The sequence below is a fragment of the Miniopterus schreibersii genome (assembly GCF_964146895.1).
Source record: "Miniopterus schreibersii genome assembly, chromosome: 13".
NCBI classification, from domain to species: Eukaryota; Metazoa; Chordata; class Mammalia; order Chiroptera; family Miniopteridae; genus Miniopterus; species Miniopterus schreibersii.
In genome coordinates, this window is record NC_138113.1 from 46,393,068 (window position 1) to 46,419,019 (window position 25,952).

Sequence of the window (25,952 nt, forward strand, 5' to 3'; positions counted from 1 at the left end):
ACTCTACTTCTGATTCTTTTTGGCTCTTATGCAAACCAGAGAAGCATCAGTGTTGGTCTCCAGACATTTGAAAGACTTGTCAGCACTTCTATTTTGGATTTCTGCTGTGTGTCCTTTCATGCTGCTTTCTAGTGCAAATTCAGTACAACTCAGTTTATCTAATCTAGAATTCCTCTCGGAAGGGAGTGTGAACTTGCATTTTTCATTTAAATATACAAAACTAGCTCCCAATACTGATGTGTAGTGCCTTCTGCGATCAGAGTTGCTCTCGTTTTCACTTGTGTGAGTCAGACAGCAGCATTCTCTGGCTATAAAAGTAGCCTCTGCGAAGGTGATCAAGAGGAAGAGAGGATCGTGGGAAGGTTTTTTAAAAAGCCTGGATTTCCCTAGGACTGCAGATTTGGCTGTCAGCAATAGGCTGCTATTGTTCTAATAGTGAATTATTTACGATATCTTAAAATATAGCTTTTCATTTTTTCAGAAAATGGTGCCCATCCTGTGAGGGTGAGGGCAAGGCAACATTATTGCACAAGATCTGGTTTTCAATTTCATAGCATTGTTGCCTATATTTCTTATTAGCCCTTAAATATATTGTAGGTCATACTATTTTTATGTGTCCTTACCTCTATTTTAAAATCCTAAATGCAGAGATGCAGAATTTCCCTTGAACAGAAAAATGAAAAGTGATCAGTCTTAGAGCCTAGGAACCAAGGCAAGTGCTGAAACCACCTTCTATAATCTAGTTCTAGGGAATATTATGAAGTAAGGAAAATGGAAATTTCTCAGATTTGTTAAAATATTGCCAAAGTATTTTTATGTTGCCTTCTTGGCCACCAAAGCTTCAGCAGGGTAGTCAATTATGGCTAAATATAATATTTTCAATTGCATGAAAACCCATAGACACTAACTATTTTCCAACAGAAAAGATCCTACTCTCAGAAACACAACAATGGGGACTGAATAAGTTAATCAAATAAACTTATACTACTGCTCACTAAGGAGTGACCCTCCTAGGTACTGAAGAGTTTAATCCAGTAGTGTTATTTTCTAAATGCCCTATATACCTGATACCTCATGGAAAATTATTTCTCTGTCTGTGGATGGCAGTCTCAATGATCATTGTGTTTGGGTTAGGTGTGGAGTGTATTAGAAATATTTATCTGAAGTTCATTGATTATTATAATCAACTGCTAGGTAAATTTTATTCTTATGAAATGCTGAGCAAAAAAGAATGTTCTCTTTTGAGTTTTTAATGTTTTACTGGCAGTAGTATATTTATCACTTTATTTTTCTCCCCTTGAATTTTAACATTATTTTATGGTCACATTCATTTAGAGATTTTTCTAATATGAATCACATTACTGCACAATATCTGGTCTTTTCCTTCCCCTGGTCAATACCTATAAGTCGTAACACTGCTTAGTTGATGGAACACTCTTTTGGTCCCAGACATTTAGCTTATCAGTTCAGTGATCAGCTACTAATATTCTAAGTTACATTTTTAGCAGCACCTATATCCAAGTGTATCTGACCAAATCCAAAACTGGGTCTCTCCTGATAGCCTTTAACCCTTAATCTCCTCCCCGAATGTGAAGACTAGCATGTTACTTGGAATCAGAGCAAATGTTCATATCTGTGAGTTGGCCTACTCACTAAAATTTATTGATAATCTCAAAATGAATACTACTGGTAATTTCCTTGTCATTTGCAGACATGCACAAATTGGCAAGGAGTGTAAATCATCTGACACACATGTTCCCAGCTGAGGCCGAACAAGGCAACACTCCGCCTTTGGCTTCAGTTCTCGTTCAGAAATAATGAATATAGAGATGGTAGGAAAGAGTTTGGTGTAACGCAAAAAACTCTAGCTCTGTGTCAGTTGAGTGATCAGTTCAGTTTAAATCCCAATTCTGGCATCTGTTGAGGGGAAGCCTCAGGCAAACCAGTTAACACATTTAAACATTGGTTTCTCTTTTATAAAATAAAGAAAATAGAATCTACTTGGGTAAGTTTTTTTTAGGACTTAAAATTATACTCTCGGGTATACAGATAGATTAGATAATATAGACATAGACATAGACATAGACATAGACATAGATGTAATAAAATATACACTCAGTGTTTAAAATGACTTTACAGAATATAGCTACCATAAATAATGAGAATCGACTGTACATAGGCTGAGTCCAACCAAAACTTGCTAAAGACCATTTTTAACAGGCAGTCAGTGTCATCTTAGAGCAACAGAGACTAGAAAACCCAAGAGAAAAACTAAACTCTATGATACATGTTAAGAAAATTCAGTAAGGTGGCTGAATAAAAAAATGTATAAAAATCAATATTCTTCACATGTGTTGATATTAGGAACTAAAACTATTTTATCTATTTAATAATTATTAGATTATATCAGGAAATCACAGTAACTTGCAATTGATAGAGATAATTGGAGGTTAGACCTTTACTCCCCTGAAACCTGTCCAGGAACTCTGACCAATTTGGATGGCAAAGAAACAGTCAGGTATTTTATTACTTAAATGCACAATAAAAGCAAGAATAGCAAAGGTAGCAGCTTACTACATCTCTTGTCTCATAGGACAATACCTAAACGAAAGGGTACAGATGATAATGCAACATTAGTGGTGGGCAACCTGTCGCTGAGGAGCTGGTCACAGGCTGTAGCTAACCAGTTGCATAGTCTGCAGCTGTACCGTGAGGATGAGGGCAAGGCAAAAATCCTCATACCTCCCAGAAACTTGAAGAGAATGAGAAACTATCTCACAAATTGTTTTTGTGAGATGGGTAGGTAAGAAATGGCCTTGTAGCAACTCCTCACAAGACCTATGCTTTAATGTACCAGGAGGATCACACGGTATTCTGCCAAGATCAACTGCGGGCAAGCCTTCCTCCTTTGGCCTATGTGGATTTGTGCAAGGTCGTTAGGGCATCAGCCTGGATCAGGACCTGTTACCCTATGGTATTTAACAATGAAATGAAGTCTTTGATCAAGTCCTGACAAAACTATAAAGAGTTACTAGCAATCATTCAAAAAGTGGTCATGTAACTGGTTTTGTATGTCAAAGCAAACTACACTATGACCAACACCTAACTCAAAGGCTCACTCTGAGGTGGACATACTAGTATCTGCTGGGAGGGCCAGTAAGTTGGATCATTCCACAAAGAGCTCCGTTAAGTAGAGAAGCACAAGGTGACCAAGACTATACAACTCAGGTTCTGCTACAAAGCTTTGGGGAAATGGCCTTGCTTTTCTTGGGATTCTCTTACTTCATTTGTGCTAAGGCAGTGGGGTTTCTGAAAGCTTTCAGCCATATCACATTCTTAAACACCATTTATTTTAACTAGGCAACATATATTTCTGACATCTCTTTTACTAATCAATAAACATTTTGGCCATTTTCATAACATATTTGAAGTGATCAAGTAATAGCTTTGAGTACATATTTCTCAAATGTTAATCTCTCCTAAATTAGAGATGAAAATCAGTCTGTACCAAACACCACACACATACACTGCGTCTATTTGAGCATACTAAAAAAATTACCAAATAACTATGTAAGGGACAGACTAGGTATAATGGAAAAAAGATCCCATTACCATTTACCAAAGTAATATTAAAAAATAAACAGATTACCAAAGAACTTACTTCCTAAGTAGTAGATAACTTCTAGACGAAGAAAAAAATTCCAATGTTACTGAAGGACATGAAAGGAGACATGAAAGTATGCTGTGCTTTTGATTAGGAATATAACATATCATAAATATGTCCTTTCCCCCTAAATCAGTCTATTAAATTAATATAATTTCAATAAAATATCAATGGCAATTAGAAAAGATTACTTTAAACATCATATTTAAGAAAGCAAAATAAAATTTAATTGAGGAAATTTTTCATAAAGAAGTATAATGTGCATTAGTCTGTTAGATATTAAGCTGTATTTTCTAATTAAAACAATGATATATTAACACATTAACAGACAAGTCAATGGAATAGCCCCCAAAAGATCAGAAATTTAAAAAATATGTAGAAATTTTTGTATAGATAAAGTTAATATTTGAAATCATAGGTTGAAAATAGATAATTAATAAATTTAATTGGGGCATTGGTTAACCAACTAAAAATATCTTTCTGAACAGTTTTATACAAAAACAAATTCTAGGTGCATTAGGGACTTAAATGTAAAAAATAAAACTTAAAATTCAGGAAGGAAATTTGGAAAATTTTTCTTTTATGTTAGAATGGGAAACTTCTTTATATCTATAAAATAATGTCATAAAATAATGGCTTTGATTATATAGTTCTAAAACAATTCTACATAGTAAAATACTGAAAAATATAAAATTAAAAATTAAAATTTCCAGTTCATAGAACAGGAAATTAATTTTCATAATAAATAAAAGTTTTCTACAAATCAATGAGAACAAATAACAGCAACCCAAGTTAAAATGGGTAAAAGATTAAAACAGGTCAGAGAAATACAAATATAAATGGTCCTTAAGTATGTGAAAATATGTTCACACTCAAATTCATTCATAAAAAGACAAATGTAAGTTAAAATTTTAAAATAGCTTTTCAATTAGCAAGCATTAAAATTTTGCAAACACATTGTGTTGATGAGTGTATATAAAATAGGCACTTTTGGATATATATTTTTCTGGGAATGTAAAATGATACTATATTTATGAAAATGATTTGGCAATATCTATGGAAATTTGATACAGAAGCAGCAATTCCATTTCTTGGAATTTGTTCTAAGGCCATGCTTGCATAAATATATGCATATATTCATTGCAGAATTATTTGTAATAGCACAATATAAAAAACACCTTAAACAATAGCACTGATTAAATAAATTATGGTACATTTATATAAAAGTTTGGTTTAAAAAAAGAATGAAGGCGATATCATGTATGGTATAGAATAACCTTCAGAATATATGCTTAGTGAAAAAAGCAAAGCACCTAATATTATGTTGTATATTTGTTAAAAGGAAAATAATAAAATACACATGTCCAGTTGTCTACATGCAGAGAATGTCTCTGAACAAGGACATGAGAATCTTACTCTAGTGGTGGCTCCTGAAGGAAACTCAGTTGTTGAGAGATTTAGTTTTTATTTTATACTTTCTTGTACTTTTGCTATTATATTATGTATATATTTAAAAAATATATAGGACTTATTCTAAATATTTCAAAAGAATGTATGAATATTTATCAGCTATTTATCACGAAAGCAAGGTGCCAAGGATAAGAACCAGATTTGAATTCTAGAGAGACAAGTTGTCTAGCCAGGTAACTACCCATCAGGAACAGAGCCAGAATGTTGAAAAATGAAATTTAAGACCTAAATCAAAGAATACAAACTGTCTGCTCCAGCATCAGCCAACCTTATTTTAGGCAACATATATGGCTGTCTCCAGGGTATTACTCAGCCTGTCTTGGCAATTTGGAAATCATTTAAATAATTTCCTTAACTTAAAGGCACTAAAATCAATAGCATTTACAGTATTGGATTAATTCATTCCCACTCACTATCTACCAGCACAGATGTTTTCAAACTAATTTTAGTATACTTTAAAAAAAAAAAAATTTTGTGCAGCATCTCAATATCTATATAAATAAAATGAAGCTGTTCTACTTGAGAGATGGAAGGGAAGTAGGCCAACCAGTCCATGTGCTTAAACTTTCTTGCTAAGATACTGTTCTCAGTAGCCCACACACTTTATCTCATTGAATACAGCTTGAAAACACTTTTTTATGGAGAAAAAAAAGTAAAGATAAAGATAAATAGACATTTATTTGTTGGTAACATAAGGATTCTCCTACATGTAGCAAGATAGGCCATGGTGGATTAATTACTTGCTAGCTACCACACCTTCTCTGCATTTAGAGTTATGATTGCTCATTAACTCATTTGATATATGACCATTATGATTGTTAGTCTTGTCGTGCAGAAAATTATGACTGACACCTTTTTTTTTTACTTCCTTAGTACAGTAGAGGTATGAAGAGTGTCAAGTCTATATATTTATGCTAAAATGATTTCAGTTGAGTCTATTTAAATGCCTGCTTCCTTCTTTTTTAGCCTTATTTTAACATTCTAAACTGTTTTAGAGTTGGTTTCCATCCTTCTGCTTAACTTCTTGCTACTTAACTCTACATACAGGCATTTGTTAACAAACTTCATGAGCTTTAGTTCAGTGGCTTTTAAATTTTATTTTACATATAGACTTCCTTCGGACCATTTTTCAAAATGCACAAGCTGGTTTCTATTCCCCACAATAGAATGTAATAGATACTCTGAATGGCACTCTTTGATTAAGACAAACTATAAAAGTTGATAAAGTATTAAAACAATAATTTAAATTTTATAGTCATCACTGAGCATACAAGAAAGTAAGACATTTGCAATGGCCAAGATAAAGTGAAAGCAAAAATTTGAGAAAGTGAGTTCAAAGCCAGCTTTCCCCTTGTGATCCTGAGCTTCCATTTCATAGCTGCACCACGTACAAGAACCTAAAAGTAACCAGAAATGATGGAAATCTAGCAGGAGACTACTGCAAAGACTCAATGTAAGGTGAAAGATTAATAAAGTACCAAATATTAAGTGGGTTACAAGAAAACTAGCTCTTCTTGAACTTGAAGAGTTGGAGGGAGAAGTTGGAGTATCTCTTACAGAGGTTTACAGCCTGAACACATGGTACCTAAGAATGTAGCCAAAAAAAACTCAAAAAAATAATTGACTTGAAAGTGATCTAAGCTGGTAAACAATAGAAGCAAATAAAATTCCTGTCATAAGGAACACAAACAGAAGTATCAAAGAATTTTCAAGATTTAAGGAACATGAGCTTAGAGTTAAAAAAAAAAAATCACCATGGAAGCAAACAAGTGAAAGTCAGAGGGAAAATAAAAACCAGCATGATTAGCCACACAAATACATCATTTATTTAATGTATCCAATGGAGCCTCTCAAATAAGAATATAAAATATGAATCAAGAAATGGAAGAAGTGCCTGATGAAAATGTTCACTATCTTAATTTTGGTGGAGACACATGACTAAATATACTTGTCAGAAATTCTTCGAATTGTACACCCACAGAGTGAATATTACTGTTTGTAAATTAGAACTCAATAAATCTGATTCAGTGTAAGAATCACCATCTATAAAGATCTTTTTTAAAAAAGCTGTGGGACACAAAATGATCATTTGAGGGACATTTATAGCTTTAAATGCTTCTGGTTTTGAAGAATAAAGGCTGAAAAAATCTAAAACATCAACTTTAGACAATAGGAAACAAAACAAAACAAAACAAAAAAGTCTAAAGATAATAGAAAAAAGAAATCATAAAATAAATGCTTAAGTTAATACAACAGGAAACAAATATTCAGTAAGAATTGCCAATCAGACAAAAGTTGACTTCTTAGGAAAGATTTTTCAGTAGCCTCAGTAGCACGTCACCACCAGAACTCGTTTGAAAACAACTCAGTGGATGAATGACAGCTGCCTCACTAACCACAGAAGGCCAGCCCACAGCAGCTGATGCATTCTGATAACCATGCTTCCACAAGCACTTGCACCTCCATGATTGTGGCAATCCTTGAACTCCATGCTTGCCAAGTCCTGTATAAATGTTCTCTGGTTTACTCAAAGAGACTGTAACAAATACAGCTTTTTCAGACAATCAGTGTAGTTTTCTTCATTGGTTACCATATACTTCAGGAAAGTTCTCAACCGGATCAAGGCTCTCCCTTGGTTTTTTTGAACAATGGCAGTGCCCTTCTTTAGAGAGGAACCTTGCCGCTCAACTGTAAACATGTAGCCCAGACTCCTTCCCCCTGTTCTGCTGTACCACTCACTGTACCCCTACATTCCTTTTAGAGATATATGTAAGCTGCTATTACCACAGTTCCATGGAATCATCCTCTTTTTTTCTGTATTCTCCATCAGGTACCAGCATCTACCCATCTCTTAAGCTAGAAATCTGGGTTTTATGCTTAACACCTGTCTCTCTCTACTTTCCCATATCAATCAATAATTTTATCTCCTACAAATGCCTCTAGTCCAGGAGTTCACTCCAAAATCACCTGGACAGATTTAAAAAATGCTGAAGCTTCAGTTTAAATTTTGATTGTAGTCGTCTGTGGCATAGAGGTGCTGGGGATCAGGATATTTCAAAGCTGCTTAGGTGTCCAATGTGAAGCCAAAGTGGACCAAGCTCTGCCCCATCTCTCCCCTCACTTCCATTATCAACTTACTTTAGGTCGTCACAATTCTCACATGAATTATTAAAACCATTATTAAGACCAGTTAACTAGGTTTTTGGTCTTCGGTATTACTCACATTAAAATTATCCTTTGCACAGTTGTATAGCATATAGATTCTCATGTCTCTCTGCCTTTTAAAATAACCTCTCCATGACTACCCATCAATAAATGACAAGTCCTACAGCAACTTTGGTCAAGCACCCTCTATCAATGATGTAGGGCTTCATTTCTTGCTATTCAACTTTTTAATATAAAGTCACTGACATCTTTACCATCTTATACATAAACTGTTGTGCTTTTCATTCTGCCTAGAATGCCTTTCTTCATCTCTCCACCTCACTAACTAGTAATCTAGTTCGACTTATCTACTAGTTTATAAAATACGCAAATGTCTCCTTTTCCAGGAAGTTTTCTCTGACTCTGAGGCAGGATAATTTTACTCTTCTTTATGCTCCCAAGATACCCAAAGCTTAATCTTCCTTATTTCCTTTACCAAGTCTTATCATGCCCCTATTTTTCTGCCTCCCTCCATAGGCTATATGCTTCTTGAGTCCACTCAGAGTTTGGTTCAACCCTTGACATGGTTTGGACTGATGGGCAACACAAGAATCAATACAACTAATATTTATATTGAGTTTGTTCATAACACATATACACATACATAAAATAGTAATAGAGTTGGACAAATGGGACAGTAGCCATATTAATACAGCAAGACAGGAACACAGAGGAAGCCATTTACTGCACAAAGCCTGGAAGATGTGGGTGGGGATGTTCGGAAGACATGCCTGACTAGGAGGAGATCAGCCTCCATCTAGAACTGAACTCATTGCAGCAATTGCCATTAAGTATGTATTTGTTTCACCAGACCCAAAAGGGTCTTGATTTGAGCTTCGTTTACTATGCATTTGGATATTTTTGCTTTCCAGAATATCAGTTATAACCACCACATTTTTATTTTACAGGCAGGGACTCTGCTAGAGAATTTCCAAATGGTAATTTATGGTAATAATAAGTGGTCACAATGCCTTGCCTACGGTGAATTCTCCATGATACAGGTACTTTCTTTGGTACTTGCATGTGTAATAGCCACAGAACTATAAATAATATTGCTTGACTATGTGAACCATGGTATGAGCAGGGAGGGGGCGATGAGCTCTTCTGCAGATCTTTTCCTGCCACCAGCTTGTATTTATCATTGAACCGCTCTTTCTATTATACATTTCAAACCTTTCAGCAGCCATCACCAACCATCTGAACTTTCAACACTTCAAATAAAACAACAAAACATGGAACTCAAGAAATCTGGAAATTAAAAAAAAGAAACCTGGAGACTCAGTGGGTGAAGTGGTTTGTGTGGGACACACTCCTGTTTATCTTTTCATTGATTCCATTTGCTTAAATATTTGTGACAGAAGCACTTGCGTTGGCTGAATTTTAGCTCTAGCTCTAGCATACTGGAAAAGTAATATCTAGTGGCAACTTCATTATCACAAAATTATGATGCAACCAATTTGGCTGCCCCGTGGAGTTCATTAGAAAGTGATTCTGTATAAACTGGGTGAGAAATAAAGATGGAGAGTAAACAGGATTGAGTTTTCAGAGAATATTTGCTTAAAATCATCTCCCTGGGAGTAATTTAAGATTTTAGAGTCATTATTAACTCTTTCAGGTCAGCAGGGCAACATTTAGTGCACTAAACAGTCACTTTCTCACTAATTTTCTCTCTTAAGTGTTTCTTTAGCGACCTAAATGTACTTATGCACTGTTCCAAAGTTTTGATCACAGGTTTGTGGAAATTTAATAATTTTCCTCCAGGATGAAAATGTTCTACTTTTCTAAGATTGTTTCTTTTCCTCTGAGGAAAACCTTCCCTGCCCCCCCCCTTCCTCTAACTTCAATCCATTGATGTAATATAGTTTCAAAGAAAACACATCAAGCTCCTTATTCTGGCCCATTAGGGTCTATGGACAATGAGATTGCCCTTGTGACCAATGCAGTGCAATGTTAATCAACAACAGGGGCAGTTCTCCACCCCATGATGAAGGCCAGTGTTGGGAAAGACACATGTGTTTCCTTCTTGTTTATGGAAGATCTGCATGAACACTGATTGAAACTCTATCTGATGATAGAAATTACCTGGAACAAGAGTTTCTAAAGAGCAAACACTTGTACTTGGTTACCTTTGTTTGAAGGCAGGAGAGTTGGCATGTCCAGCTGGATAGAGGCCTGTGTGCTGGCAGGTCTTCTGAGGCATAAAATAATAAGAGTTTCTTTTCTTTTTATCTGCCTTTTCTTCTGTGCTTTAGCAATAACTGAACACGAGACAACTTTCTTAAATTTTTTCTATTGGAGCAATTGTTTCCAAACTCTGTCTCTGTCAGACATGACTGATGACACTCATATGACTTGGGCTCCTCTCAGGTACATTCCCTAGTTTAATTCCAAGTTTAATTCCCCCTCTCTCATTAAGAAAGCCAGGAATGGAACTGAATGTTATAAATATAACCATATCCTCTCACATCTATTAAAAAATGGCTTTAAAAACAATGTGATTTTTTTTGGTATTTTAGCTTTCAAAAGTAAGACATTATTTGATACCTCTTTGTTTTTTGTTTTTGTAATTTTATTAAATGTATTAGGGTGAGATTGGTTAATAAAATTATATAGATTTCAAATGTACAATTCTATAACACATCATCTGTATATTGCATTGTGTGTTCACCAGTCAAAGTCAGGTCTTATTCTGTCACCATATATTTGACAACATTTGCCCTTTCTACCTCTCCCACCCCTCTTTCCCTTTAGTAACCACCTGTGTCTTGTCTGTGTCGATGATTTTTTGTTTGTTGGTCTTGTTTGCTCATTTGTTGCTTTCAGTTTTATATCCCACATGACTGAAATCATATGGTTCTTGACTTTCTCATTTTGACTTATTTCACATAGCATGTTATGCAAATGACCATTTCATATTATTGTTTCAGGACCTAGTACCTGAGAAGTGAAGATTTGATTAATAATAGAATAGAAATAAAATTTAGATGTTTCTGATTCAAAATTTGTGATACTTCATAACACCTATACATGGTCTCTGTGACTTAAATTGTTTAATATAGTCTTTAATTATTCAGTGCCCTCAAAGCATTTTCAATACAAAAAAGTCCTTCATGAGCCTTAAACCTGTGAGTTTCAGCTACAAATTCTTATGCAATGAAGGACATTGAAGATTATAATTTATATATGATATAGTACTCCGTGGACCTTAATTTTATTGATAAACTTACTTCACTTTGTCTACATGATTCCCTCTAACATTATATTAAGTTTCATGTGGGAGTTTGTGAATTCATTCAGAATAGTAACAGACTTAAGTTTTCTCCCAAAGTCTTTAACCATGTATCACATTTATTCAAAATGGTGACCTTCTTTAAAAGACAGAGAACAATTCAGTCAGAAAGAAAATGTGAAAAATGTTTGGTCATTTAAAAAAGTACGATATTTGAAAGTCGTGAAACTCTATTTCCTTACATCTAGTGTATTATAAGGCAAAGCTGTGAATACTAGTTCTGCTTCCAGTTGTAGAACTTGTTATTTACCTTCAGGCCTTAGTGTCCTTATGTGTAAAATGTTGACAAAAGCAGTCACCTCTAAGGGAGTTCTTATAAAAAGTACAAAGCCAATATAACAGTATAAAATATATGTGAGTACAAACATAGAGAGAGTTTATGCAATTAAGGGCTTCACTACTGTAAATTAATACCAGAATAGTACAAAGGCCCCACACTGGAACTTAAACAATTTCTAAATCTCTTCTATTTAACTGTATAACCTGAGAAATTTCATGAACCCCTCTGGGTTGTTTTGTTGTTAATCTTCACCCAATATTTTTTTCCATTGATTTTTAGAGAGTAGAAGGGAGGGAGAAGAGAGAGAGAGAAAGAGGGAGAGAGAGGTTGATTTGAGAGACACACATCAGGTTGGTTGCCTTCCTCATGTGCCTCGACCAGGACAGGATGGAACCTGCAACCCAGATATATGCCCTTGATGGGGAATCCAACCCAAGACCCTTCAGTGCCTGGGTGGACATTCTAACCACTGATAAACATTGGCCTGGGCATCCCTTTTGTGTTTTTCTTTTCATATTCAGCATTGTGGTATTGGTTGATTATTTCATTGCAAATATCACCCCATCAGAAACTTGGGAAGCATGAGGGAGGAGGCTATGGATGGAAAGCAGGGTCCTGGAACCTAGAGAAGCAAACCAAGAGAGATCAGCATGGCACCAGGAGTGCAGCCTGGTGTGCTGGGTTCAGGCAGAGATCTTGGCAGAGCACTAGTCATTACAGGCTAAATTTGTTTCATGGAAATTAGAGGCTGTAACCTAATGAAGAATGTGAGTCTCCTAGAGCTATTCCAGGAACTATAGATACTTAGTTAAGGCAGAAAAGCTACTTTTGACCTCATATTCTGAACATGGTAAGTTCCTATTACACTCTCCGACTGAGATTTATCTGAAGGAATGGTGAAAGGTCGCTGTCTCCTAACCCAAATTCTACCACAGTGTACAAAAGTGTAAAGGACTCAACATGACATCATCTATTTGAAAATGTTATTGTGAGGTTAAGTGAAATGCTGTTTACTATAAATTCTGCACAAAATAGATTATTGGTTTACATTATACAACTCAATAATTTAACTACTTGAGATTGCTTTGCCCACCACATTAATCTTAATCAATAATTAGGATTACATTAGATTTCTGTTCTATTCAGATGGTGACCAAAATATAATTTGCCCAGGTAATATGTAGCAAAACCATAATCATTTACAGGAGAATAAACTTACTAATGAGAGCCCTAAGAGTATATTGAAATTTAGAAAATTTACTTTGATTGGGTTACAATGCTATTGATAGTCAGCATTGTCAGTTTCTTCTGCAATATCAGTGATTATTCACTTTTCTCAACTATTTTTTAATTATTTTCTTAAACTGAGTATTTCCTGCATGGTTCCAGCGGTGCTAAAAACACAGAATTTGAAGAGTACAAATAATTCCCAAACCACAATATATTCCTGATTCCATTATGTCATTAAGTAGTAATTTCAAATCAAAGACCTCCTAATTATGATGGGGTCAAAACAACCTGGCACTTCTTAGGTCCTGTGTTTGCCAACTACCACTTTGGGAAGGCTACATTTGCTATTCTAATGCTCATGTGTCTTGGAAACCCTCCTAGCAAGAGGCAATGCTCTTCATTTTTCCCCTTTTATTGAATGTATGGGGGTGACACTGGTTAACAAAAGTACATAGGTTTCAGGTGCACAATTCCACAACACATCATCTGTACACTGTATTGTGTGTTCACCAGCCTAGCTCAAGTCTCCATCCATCACCATTTATCCCCCATATACCCTCTCTCACCCTGGAAATCACAATGCTCTTCATTTTTTATAATCATGCTTCTAACACACTTTAATGTAATTAGCAATATAAATGCAGACTTTTCTAGATTTCTCAGCTAAAAATCATTACAGCTTACTCACTGTCAGCAGAAAGTAGAGATTTTACCTTATAAAGTATGGAATACTCTAAGCATACTAAATCCCAAGTTATTCTATTAATTAGGAAGAGGAAAAAAAATGGCTATTTACATATAGGGAGTTGAAAGGAATAGGGAACTATCCTATTGCTAGGACAGTATCTTTTATAAGTAGTAGTTCAGATTCCATACTCCTGAGAATGAGAATTCTCTGCGAATGTGAAGTGTCACGTCCGCGTCGCAAGTTGCTTTCTTACAGGAGGATGGTGTTATGTAATTTCTGTTGACTTATTCACTTTTACTTTCTCTCCAGAGTCGGTGTGCCCTAAGCATCGAAGATGTCCTGTGGAGATCAGATTTTCAATCCAGTCTTAACTGTCAGCTTCTTGGCTCTCTCTGAGCCTGGCTCACTCCCTTCACTTTGAAGTGCAGGGTGACTTCAAGGCCTAATAAATCTTGGTTCATATGGTGACATAGCTATTATAAACTTGGACATGTCATTAAAATAGTGTAAAATGGAATAGTGAGATTTCATAAAGCTTCCTTGATTCTTTCCTTAAGTAAGAATGCTATCAACTGACACAGAGTAGATGCTCTAGATGCTCCTTCTCTTTGGTCCCTTGTGTTAGATCTCTTTGGTTTATAGACCATGTTTGTGTTTCTGTGCTATGCTTCTGTGCTATCTGCTAAGCCTCTTTTGTTCACTCCTCCAGCCTGCTTTGTGTGCCCTGGGGTATTCATTAATGGGCTACTTCCCTCTTTCTCTTTATGTCTATTTGTCCAATGGTATACTCTGATAGGAGAATGGAGGTTTGGAAGAGTATGAGGTAGGATATTTTTCCTCAGCCCCTTCCTTGACAGGTTACAGTACATTGACTGTGGTTTTCTACCAAAGGAAAAGCTCCCATTAGCAGGCCTTCAACCTATTCCTTTCATGTCTTGGTTTTTGTTAACTGCACCCTCTCCTTGCCCCTTCAGACCAAAGGTGGCAATTCTGCCATAAGTCTCTGTGGAACACTACACAATGGCCTCTTCATGGTGTTGTCACTTTTGATCTTGCCCAAACTTTTATAATAGTATCTTTTAAAACTCTTCTTCCATGTCTATCTTTGTCTTACCCAGATTGTGCCTGATACACAAGCATCGTGGCTCTGGAATAACGTGAATACGGCATGCTTCACACGCTCACACTCGCTTTCATCCCCACTACCAGGATCACGTTTAGAAATACTCCAGGAATCCACAGAGGCAGATTACGGAAAACTAGAGAAGAAACAAAGCGCTACTGACCAGCTTTGTTGCTTCTCCATTTGAACCCAGAAATCCAGCAGAATAGAGACACGTGCTGAGTTATAAAAAATAAATAATTAAGAACATTTAAGCAAAACTTTTTCAAGTAGAAAAGTACTTAAAAGAAAATGAAAAGATAACTATCTCTCACTTGAGCAAATTTGAAAATTATAAAGAAAGGGAGATATGACTTATATTAATGCAAAATGAAATAACAGGAAATCAAGATAATTTTTTCTGATGTTATTCTCAGAATAGATTTATTAATAAAAATCTTCCACTGCTTATATAGAGGTGATGCTTATATATTTCAGGGGCCAAAAAAAAAATCTACTTAAATATAACTAAAAATAGCATTTCTTAAAATTATGTCTATAACAGCATATGATATAGCTTTCCAGGAGAAAATGAACCAAAAGGCTGGAGAAACATAGTATATAAATATTTTTTAATGATAAGTCTTTGGTGATCACTGAACTATCTCATTATAACCAGTGGAGAGTACATAGTAGCTAAAAACTTTTCTGGTCAGAGGTATTTGAAGAGATGATGACAAATTAAATGTATGAGAAGATTAAAATGACTTTAAAGCTTCTTTCAATATTTTCAATCTGTTTCTACAAAATTATTCTATATTATTTTTATCTTTACTGACAGTCTCAACTTATAGGTAAGATAGTGCCTTTATCTCAGGTGAAAGTCTGGAGAAATTGAAACCTATAGGTGAATAATTCATATTCACCCAATAATCAACCTGAAAATAATGCAGAACTGGCTATTTGGGAAAGTAATTCAAATTGCTACTTCTCCTTGGCTAGTCTAAAAATGGGTGAAAATTTAATAATAAGAGAATGTTTTTGTCTGCCTTCAAGTAGCATGGTTTTATTAATTAGTTTAAAGCCCCACATGTGGTAATAGGAGACTTAAAAACAATTCATTGACTTAAAAAATAAAGCTTCTTTTCTATCCATTGAACATTCAGAGTATGTGTTGTAAATTAGTAGATATCTCTACTCACTCAGTCAAAGACCCTAATGGAAGCTCTGGCATCTTCAAATCATGGCTTTTTCACAGGGTGGCTGTCCCACAAGAGGCACAAATCACTTCAACTTCCTATGGGTGGGCTAGAACTTACCCTAAAGTGACTAAACTTCAAGGGGTCTAAGAAATGAAGTTCATTTATATAGCTAGGAAAAATTTTAGGGTGCATTCTTGTGGGAAGCTATCTTTTTAGTTATAATTACTGTTGACAATTTGAGAGGTCACTGACCAGCCCTCTATTCCAATCCCTTGCTCAAAAGAAAGCTAAACTTTTGTGGGAGGGGTATGTATGGGGTTATTGAGATTAATATGAACCAGAACAATATATGGGCCAGGAAAGATCTTCCCAGAGTTCTGATAAGAAACCCTCAATATTCAGGATACATAAAATAACGTATAGAATGGAACATTTATTAATATTTTAGTTGAACAGATTTTTAAAAACTTTTTATTTTGCTATAACATATAAATTGTTTATTCTTTTAAGCATCAGAATTCTAACCATAAGAATGTACAAAATAGGTTACCTACCACGCAGATCTATTTTAAGAAGTAACTGAATTCCATATGTACAGAGGTTGGCATATAAAGAAGTTCAAAAGCCGTGGCCAGTATCACTTAGTTGGTTGAGCAGCATCCTGTGAACTGAAAGGTCGCTGGTTCAATTCCTAGTCAGGGAACATGCCCAGGTTGTGGGTTTGGTCCCTGGTTGGGGTGCATATGAGAAGCAACCTATTGATGCTTCTCTCTCACATAAGTGTTTGTCTCTCTCTCTCTTCCTCTCTCTCTAAAATCAATAAAAACATTTTTTAAAAAGGAAGTTAAAAATCATGATTTTCTTTCTTATTCCTTTGGACCAAAACATTTTGAGTTTCTCTTGCCTCTGTGGTTTGCCCTTGCTGCTTTCTTTTGCTAGAGTGACCTCATCTCATATTTCATCACTAACCACAAATCTATATTCTGCCTATATTATTCTAGGAAACAACCTCAAAGATCACTTCACCCTTGATCTTCCCAGATTCTCTTATCTGGACTCTCCCTTCACTTGTTTACACCATTTACAATACTTTATTTGTAACTGTGAGGTTATTATCACTTCCTACTTTGAATTAAAGTTGTCTTTAAACTTCTTTATATTTTCCAAAATACAAATTATAGAGTTCTTGCCAAGATGTTTCCTTGAGGATATAATACTTGAGTTGACAGTTGAACAATAGTAGTTATTTAGGTGGAGATAAAAACCTAACAAGAATAGAAGGAGCCAAGATGCGGTATTAAAATAATATTTTTTTAATGAAAAATGAGAGAATAATGCTGATAATCCAAAAAACACTCATTATTACCAATCATTAAACAAATACTATCTGCTATGAGCAAGACACTTAGGAAATGTATAAACTTCTGAAAGATTTGTGGTATATTTTGAAGAGCTTTATGTGATTTGTTGGTGGTGGTTTTTGTGTGTTTTTTTGTAGTGAAAGAGGATTTGTGCTAATTCATCGACATTCTCTCACCTTCTCTCCCGAGTGATTAAGTAAGCATGCTTTCACACCAACTAATTAGGGTTAAGAAGCCCACCTATGGCCACAAATTTTGAACTGATCAACCAATCCACTCAGAAGCAAACCCTAATTTTTTTGCCCTATTTCTAACATCATCTCTCCATTAAAAAGAAAACCTTCGTTTTTGGCTCCATGTCCAGGTGCATATACTCCTGGAGACATATAATGATATACTAGAGTAAAATGTTAATCTGAAATCCAAGCATAATTTATTTTCTAAACTGTTAAGTAATTTAAAATATTTTTAAATTTTACATTAAAGTCTAGATACAGTATGGAATAGAAAGTTATAACAGTTTAGATTTTAAAACAAAACATCAGAGTTCATAGAATTGTATACTCATAATGGCTGTTTCATCTTTTTCCCCAAGATTCATAGGTTTGTATACTCATAATGGCTGTTTCATCTTTTTCCCCAAGATTCATAGGTTACAAATCAACTCAGCTGCTCTTAGGAATTTTTCATTGAAAGAATGTTATTTGAATTTAGACAACATAATATAAAGAATTGTTCACTAGGTAGATAGTTGTTAACTAAATAACTGAAAAGTAAGAAGTGGACATCTAGTGTATCGAGGTAGCAGCTGTGGGAATCAGCTTCCATCACTAAGGGTAAGATAACAAAGAAAAATGCTGGCATTGTTAAAACTTAGAAACTTAGGATTACTGAAACTCAGACCACATCGGGGAGGAGGGGTGCTGTTCAGCTGGGGTTGACATCTCCGATCTTGGGGAGACAACCTCCTGAGACTGGGACTCAGGTCTCTGAGGAGGAGATGCTGGCCTGTTGGTGCTAGTGTCTCTGAAGTTATCACAATGAGGCGGAATTGGCTGTATTGGAGAAACTGCCATCTGACATCTCAACAACAAAAGCCCAGGACCTGATGTCTTCACAGGTGAATTCTACTAAACATGTAAAGGATAAGCAATATCAAGCTTTCTCAAATTCATCTAAAAAAACTTAAGAAGAGGGAACACTCCCAAACTCATTTTATGAAACTACCATTACCGTCATACCAAAGCCAGGCAAGGATGCTTCAAGAAAAGAAAATTGTAGACCAGTATTTGTGATGAGCATAAATGCAAAATCCTCAATGAAGACTAGCAAACCAAATTCAACAGTATATTAGAAGGATCATAACCACATGAAGTGGAATTTATTTGGAATGCATATGCAAATCAATAAACGATACACCACATTAACAGAATGAATGACAAAAATCATATGAACATCTCAATAGATGCAGAAAAAGTGTTTAACAAAATTTAATATGCTTTCATGACAAAAACTTTCAACAAATTAGGTATAGAAGAATGTAGCAAAAAAAATAAAGTCATCCAAATCAGAAAGGGTAATGTAAAATTGTCTCTGTTTGCAAATGACACGGTTTTATATATAGAAAACCCTAAAGACCACACCCAAAAACTGTTAGAACTAATAAATGAATTCAGTAAAGTTGTAGGATACAAATTCAACATGCAAAAATCAGTTGCATTGCTGTACACTAACAACAAACTATCCAAAAAATATGTAAAGAAAACCATTCCATTTACAATAGCATCAGGAGAGCTAAGTGAAATCAGACAGACAGAGGAAGACAAACACTGCATGGTATAACTTATATGTAAAATCCAAACAAAATTCTTTTTTCAGGACAACATGATATTTCTTTAATGACTGCCACCATCAGTGTGGTATCATTGACGTGTCAACATACTGTTAGAATGAGAATAGGATGGATTCTTTCTGGACCATTTTACCTCTTGGAAAAAGAAATACAGCAGCAATCAGTGCCAAGTTAATCCCAGGATGACACCTCTTTTTGTTTTAACTGAATTTTTGGGGGTGAAATTGGTTAATAAGATTTTATAGGTTTCAGGTGTACAATTCTATAATCCATCATCTGTATATTGTATTGCAAACAAAATTATCGAACTCATAGAAGCAGAGAGTAGAATCGTGGTCACTAGAGTCTGGGGCTGGGAGAGGGTAGAGAGATGTTGGTCAAGAACAAAGTTGTATAGTCATAATGACTATACTTAATACTGTGGTGAACACTAAAACTATGCTAAGAGTAAATTTCAGATGTACTTCTCATATACACACATACACATATCTACGTATGGTGATGATACGTTAATTAGCTTGGCTAGTATTCATTTCACTATGTATGTGTATATCAAATCATCATTTTGTACAACTTAAACATACACAATATTCATTTAAATAATAAAAATAAATAAATAAAATTAAAAGCCCTACAAACTGAGTTCATCTGCTAGGATGGAAAGGAACTGTGGCTATTGGGGTGAAAGAGCCTTGCTGGGTTAATGTGATAGAGAGAGAAGGCAGAGAATCAAACAGGAAAGAGCGAGCCCCTGCTTCCCCTTCTAGCCTTAAATCTCCCTCTACCTCCCCCTGTTGGTAGAGCCTAGAGGGAGTCAGCTGTCAAAGCAGAGATGTGGTTCGAGTTCCAGATAAGAGATAAAAGAAGGCCATCTTTTATCAAAATTGACTCAGAGAAATCAATTGCAGTGCTTCCTACTTTCCCACAGTTTAGCTTAACAAGATCCAATGCAGATAATGTAAAAATAGTATTATTCTCATTAGGGCATAGTTGTTGTTGTTTTATATTTATAACATCAGGTTTACATGCTTTCATTCATATTACAAAATAAAATATTATTATAATGTCTGAGAGTCAAGGTGAACTAAAGAAAATAGCCATCCACATACACAAAATAATAAAAGTCACATAGCTTGCAGTAAATCCTGCATCATTAAAATTGCACTTATTAATTATGCACCATACATAAATGTTCAGGGGGAAATACCTGGGAGAGAATATGTTGGATTAACACTATAAAAATGACTGTGATATGCAAGTCAGGGTTCATTTCAAAGGCATTCTGCACAGAAGATTTGCTTTCACACATAGTGGTAGATTGAATTTCTTTGACTTTGTGGTATAACCTGCCTTAGAGAAAGGAGCAAAGATGGAAAGATCTTTTAGTCTTTCATCAGGCCCAGTAATTATTTTCTACACCTATGGCATACCTAAGCAATTCCTCTCCCTAGTTACCTAATTCATTATCAAATTCTTTTTTTTTTTAATATATCGTTTTTTATTTCATAGAGAGAGGAAGGTAGAGGGACAGAGAGAGAGAAACATCAATGATGAGAGAGTCATTGATCAGCTTCCTCCTGCACGCCCCTGACGGGGGATCGAGCCCACAACCTGGGATGTGCCCTGACTGGGAATCGAACCTCGATCTCCTGGATCCTAGGTCGATGCTCAACCTCTGAGCCAAGTCCAACTGGGCATTATCAAATTCTTGAAAAGTCCATTTTACTTTTTCTATTTCTGAAACACTGAATTAAGGGGCCAGAACAATGCCTAAAACGAACAGATTGTTAGTAAATTTTGTAAAGTGATGGGTGAATGAAAGAATGGATATGTATGAAGCACCATTCACAATTCTTTGTGAAGCATATAAGAACTATTATTATATCCCACTTACAAATTGAGAGATTGTGAGACGGTTAACTTTATGTATCAACATGACTAGGCCACAAATAGGGTGACCAGATACTTGATTAAACATTATTTTGTCTGTTTCTGTGAGGGTGATTTTGGAAGAGATTAACAGTTAAATCCTTAGACTGAGTAAAGCATGTTGCCTTTTCTCATGTGGGTGGGCCTCAAGCAATCAGTTGAAGGCCTGAATAGACTAAAAGGACTGAGTCTTCCCAGAATAAGAGAATTCCTCCTGCTCAACTGCCTTTGAACTAGGATATTGCTTTTACCTGCCTTTGGACTTGAACTGAAATATCGATTTTTTCTTTGCCTCAAGCTGTTAGCCTTCAGGTGAGAACTACATTGATTATTCTGTTTCTCAGGCCTTTAGACTCAGTCTGGAAACATAGCATTGACTCTCCTGGGTCTCCACCTTGTCAGCTCACTCTACAGACCTTGGGACTTGTCAGTCACCATAATCTTGTAGAACAATTCCTTATCACTTCTCTGCCTGTCTCTCTCACTCTCTGCCTTTCTCTCTGTTTCTCATTTTGTCTCTCTGTCTCTATGTCTGTGTTTGTCTGTCTCTCCCTGTCCTTCCTCTCTTCCTATATTTATAGATATAGATGTATATACACTTACATGTACACATTACATATACCTATTGATTCTGTTCTCTGGAGAACTCTGACTAATACAAAGAGTGACTCACATAAGTTAAGCAAGGAGATAAAATAGAGACAGAGGATCTCCTGGCTTTTCAACTTGAACTTGCAATGTGTATACTTCCTATCTTCTTTGATGCCACTGTTATAATAATTACCACTACTCCTAGCTGCAATTTATTTTCACTTTCTGCCATCAATGTATTATCCATTTTACCCATTTTATCTCATTCATTGCTTTGAAAAAATTGTGAGTTAAAAACCTGAAGCTGAGTGAATAACAAGTTGACTGAACTTGCATGGCTAATAAAAGCAAACCCTATATTGGAATCCATGGCCTTCTGATTTCAGATGTTGCATTCTTGATCAGCCGTGGCTCCAACATTAACTTGTAGGGTGCCCTTCGACAACTTTCCCTTATTTTCTTTTTGGTTCCTTAACTTTATAAAAATGAAGCATTAAAAATGATGCTCCTTCCAGCCTTGAGAGTGGATGATTACATAATCTTTATAAAGCAGATTTAAAAAAAAAAAAGAATGCAGTGCTCCAGCCACACCTTGGTCAAGGTCAGATAAGCTCAGCCCCAAGCACAAACTCAGCACTAGATTAGCATCTCCACAGTTGTGTGGGAGAGCTGGAAGTTCCCTGGGAGCTTCTTAGACTATCCTAAAGGATGTTGCCTATTTTTGTGTGTCTCTTGTCCCCATCAATTTTGCAATATTGAACTCGATCAGTAGAAAAAATGTGCAGTTAGAAATTTGTGTGTGTGTGTCCACTTTCTCTTCTCTGAATATGGCATGATTTGCTAATATCCTTTCCATGCTCTGGGTTCTTCTCTCCCCACCCCATTCCCATCTCAAGGTCACTGACTCCTGCTTTGCTAGGGCTCAAACACCAGTGTTTCTGTAGCCACACATTTTTCATCTCATTTATTATTCCCTTGGGACTCTGAAAACAAATCTGACAAGCTAAGCAGGTTTTACAAAGAGCATGTTACACAGATTGTTAAATTTGTTTTTACCAAGGAAAAAAAGGGGTCTGTCACCAGATAACTTTAGAAAAGACTAAATTAACCCCAATTGCATTAGTTTTTATTTTTTAATTATAGAACTACTCAGAGCTTTTAATGTGTAAATGTGTTCAATTAAACTTCAAGAGGAGGCTTATGCAATAGGTCTTACACTTCTTTTTACTCCAAAACCCCCTTTGCTCACAGCATTCTGTAGGATTAAATTTCCATAGAAAATATTTTGGAGTCTAAACATGTCAATACCTTTGGATTTTCAACAAGTAAATAACTCAGTGTATTCACCTTTCCAGAAGACATAATTAAACAGAAGCTAACTTTCTTTAGGTCATGGGAGTAGGTACTGATAACTCTTTACCTGTGAAGGAAAAAGTAGTTTGGGAAGAGTCAGGGAGTTGTAAGCATCTTAATTACAAAGTGATGTAATGAAACTATGCTTCTGCACCAAGGTAAAAATTTAAAATACTAAAGCACATTATTCATTCACTAAATCTCAAAAGTATAATGCATTTAACATATTCTTTGGCAAACAAAAACTTAGAAGTTAGTCACACCATAAAAACATCAAGGAGCCCCACCTTTGGCATATGTTTCTTTTGATATTGTAAACAAGATCACAATGAGTCACCTGATTCAAATGTTGTTTGTTATATATATTCTCTATCTGTAGGATATAGTATGAGACAAGGAATTCTAGAATAAAGAATAAGTGCATTTTTAATATGGACATGTCACTAACTGTTTTCCATTATGTTGGACCAAGTTGCATTCTCATCTTCATTTTATGAGTATATTTTCCACCTTCACCATGAATGTTAAGCATGTTGAACTTTGTCATTGTAAAAGGTAAAAAAAATAATCGTGTGATGGTTTTTTCAATTACTTTTGTAAAAAGGTTATACACCTTTCATTTATACCTTATTTGCTATAAGCTATATTCTTTGTTTCTTTTACTATTGTTTTGACTTGTTTTTTATTTTTATTTTTAAACTCTAAAATTTACCAAATATTTAGTGTGTTTTTAAATGTGATGTAATAACCCTTTTTTTTTTTTAAGATGGCCACCAAATTATCTCAATACAAAACAGTAAATTATCCATATCATTTTTATAAAAATTCAACATATTTGGGGGCATTACTTCCAGATTTTCTAGTTGCATTGATTAGTTGGTCTATTTATGTACTAGTATTGCATTGTCTTAATTATTTTAGATCTGAATTATATTTTGACATATTAATTTTCTAAGTTATGTTTTATTTTCATATAAACTTCAGGATTACTTTTCAGTTATAAAAGACTAGTATATTTGTTTAGATTACATAAAATTCTAGAACAACTTAGAAATGATTGATCATTTGGAATGTTGAGTTTTTTTAACCAAGAACATAGTATGTCAAGTAATACAATTTTTATGATCTGCTAAACAGCAATTTTTAAAAATATAAGCATTATTTGAATTTTGCATAAATCTTTTACAAATTATTAGTTACAAGCCTGAACTATAGAAAGAATAATGTAAATATTTGCATTAAAAATTATTATCATACTAGGAGTAATTGTTTGTATCATAATTTATTGGATTATTTCGAGTTTATTTTTAACCCAGATCATGTTTCCATGGTTTCTTTTCTAACTTAACTGGCCAACTACTAACCAAATAGATTATTTTCTATGAGTAGAAACTCACTTATATAGCAAGATATGCCTTTAATAAAAGGGCTAATCCTGAAAAATCCATGTATAACAGAGCAAATTAAGATCATTAAAAACAAAACAAACAATTAAGAGAATGTTAATCATTAACAGAAATTTGACTTGTAAAAATGTGAATCCCTAAAAACAACATGTGTGAGGATTTCTGTTGGATTTTCAAGCTTTGATTAATTCTATGTGATTTTGCATGACATAGGAAGTAGAGCCAATCCTAAATAAAATGATTTATATAATCTGCTTATCTCAAATTAGAGCTAAACTCTAATATTTGGCAATGGTTCTAAATAATTTCCTGACATTCTCCAGTGTTGACCTGGGCATTAGCTGATAGATAAACTGGTTAGGAAATAAGTTATCTAAAATCTTTATTCTCCATTGAAATCATGTTGGATGGAGGACGACAAAGAAAATTTCTAACTGCTGAGGTTTTGGAAAACGAGACGAGAAAACCTATAGGAGGAAACTATGATGACTGTGGCCTATCTATTTCAAATGCTTAGCATTCATGCATGCCCAGGGGCACATTCCATAATGTACTCATTGTAATCCTTGATTTTAGCTTTTTTCTTTTTTTTTTTCTTTTTTAATTTTATCCGAGGATATTTTTCCCATTGCTTTTCAGAGAGTGTGAAAGGGAGAGAGGGAAAGAGAGAGGAACATCGATGTGAAAGAGACACATCGATTGGTTGCCTCCCTCACATGAGCCAACCGGGGCTGGGGATCAAGCCTGCAACCGAGGTATGTGCCCTTGGGTGGAATCAAACCCGGGGCCCTTCAGTCCACAGGCCGATGCTCTAACCACTGAGCAAAACCAGCCAGGGCAATTTTAGCTTTTTTAATGCCTGGTGTGGACATCACTCATTCACAAGGTTGCCAGGGTCAGATCTGACTTTACTGCACATGAAACCGGGCAGGCACATCTGCTCTTGGAGTTCAAAAATACGTAGCCTGAGTTTATTTTCTTCCCTTTCTGGATTCTGAACATGTTGAGAAGAAGAAAGTGTAAAACAGCTAATATATTAAATATCAGTTTTATTCTTTAGAGGGGTAAGGAAGAGGCATTTTGGTGTAAAAGCCAAATGGGCCATTTACTTGAACCATAGGAGAAGGCAGATTTATCAAAGGAGACATGAACACCCAAAGCCCACACAAGAGCCTGCCCTTGGAGAAGCAACCAAAAATGTTTCCTTTCTGAGGGTAACTCCTCCTACTAAAAAGGGCTGAGCTGAGTTATGAATGCTCAGCAATAGTCACCAAATTTATCAATCAGAAATATCCTCTACCTCACCAATGGCAAAGCAAATAAATAAGCAG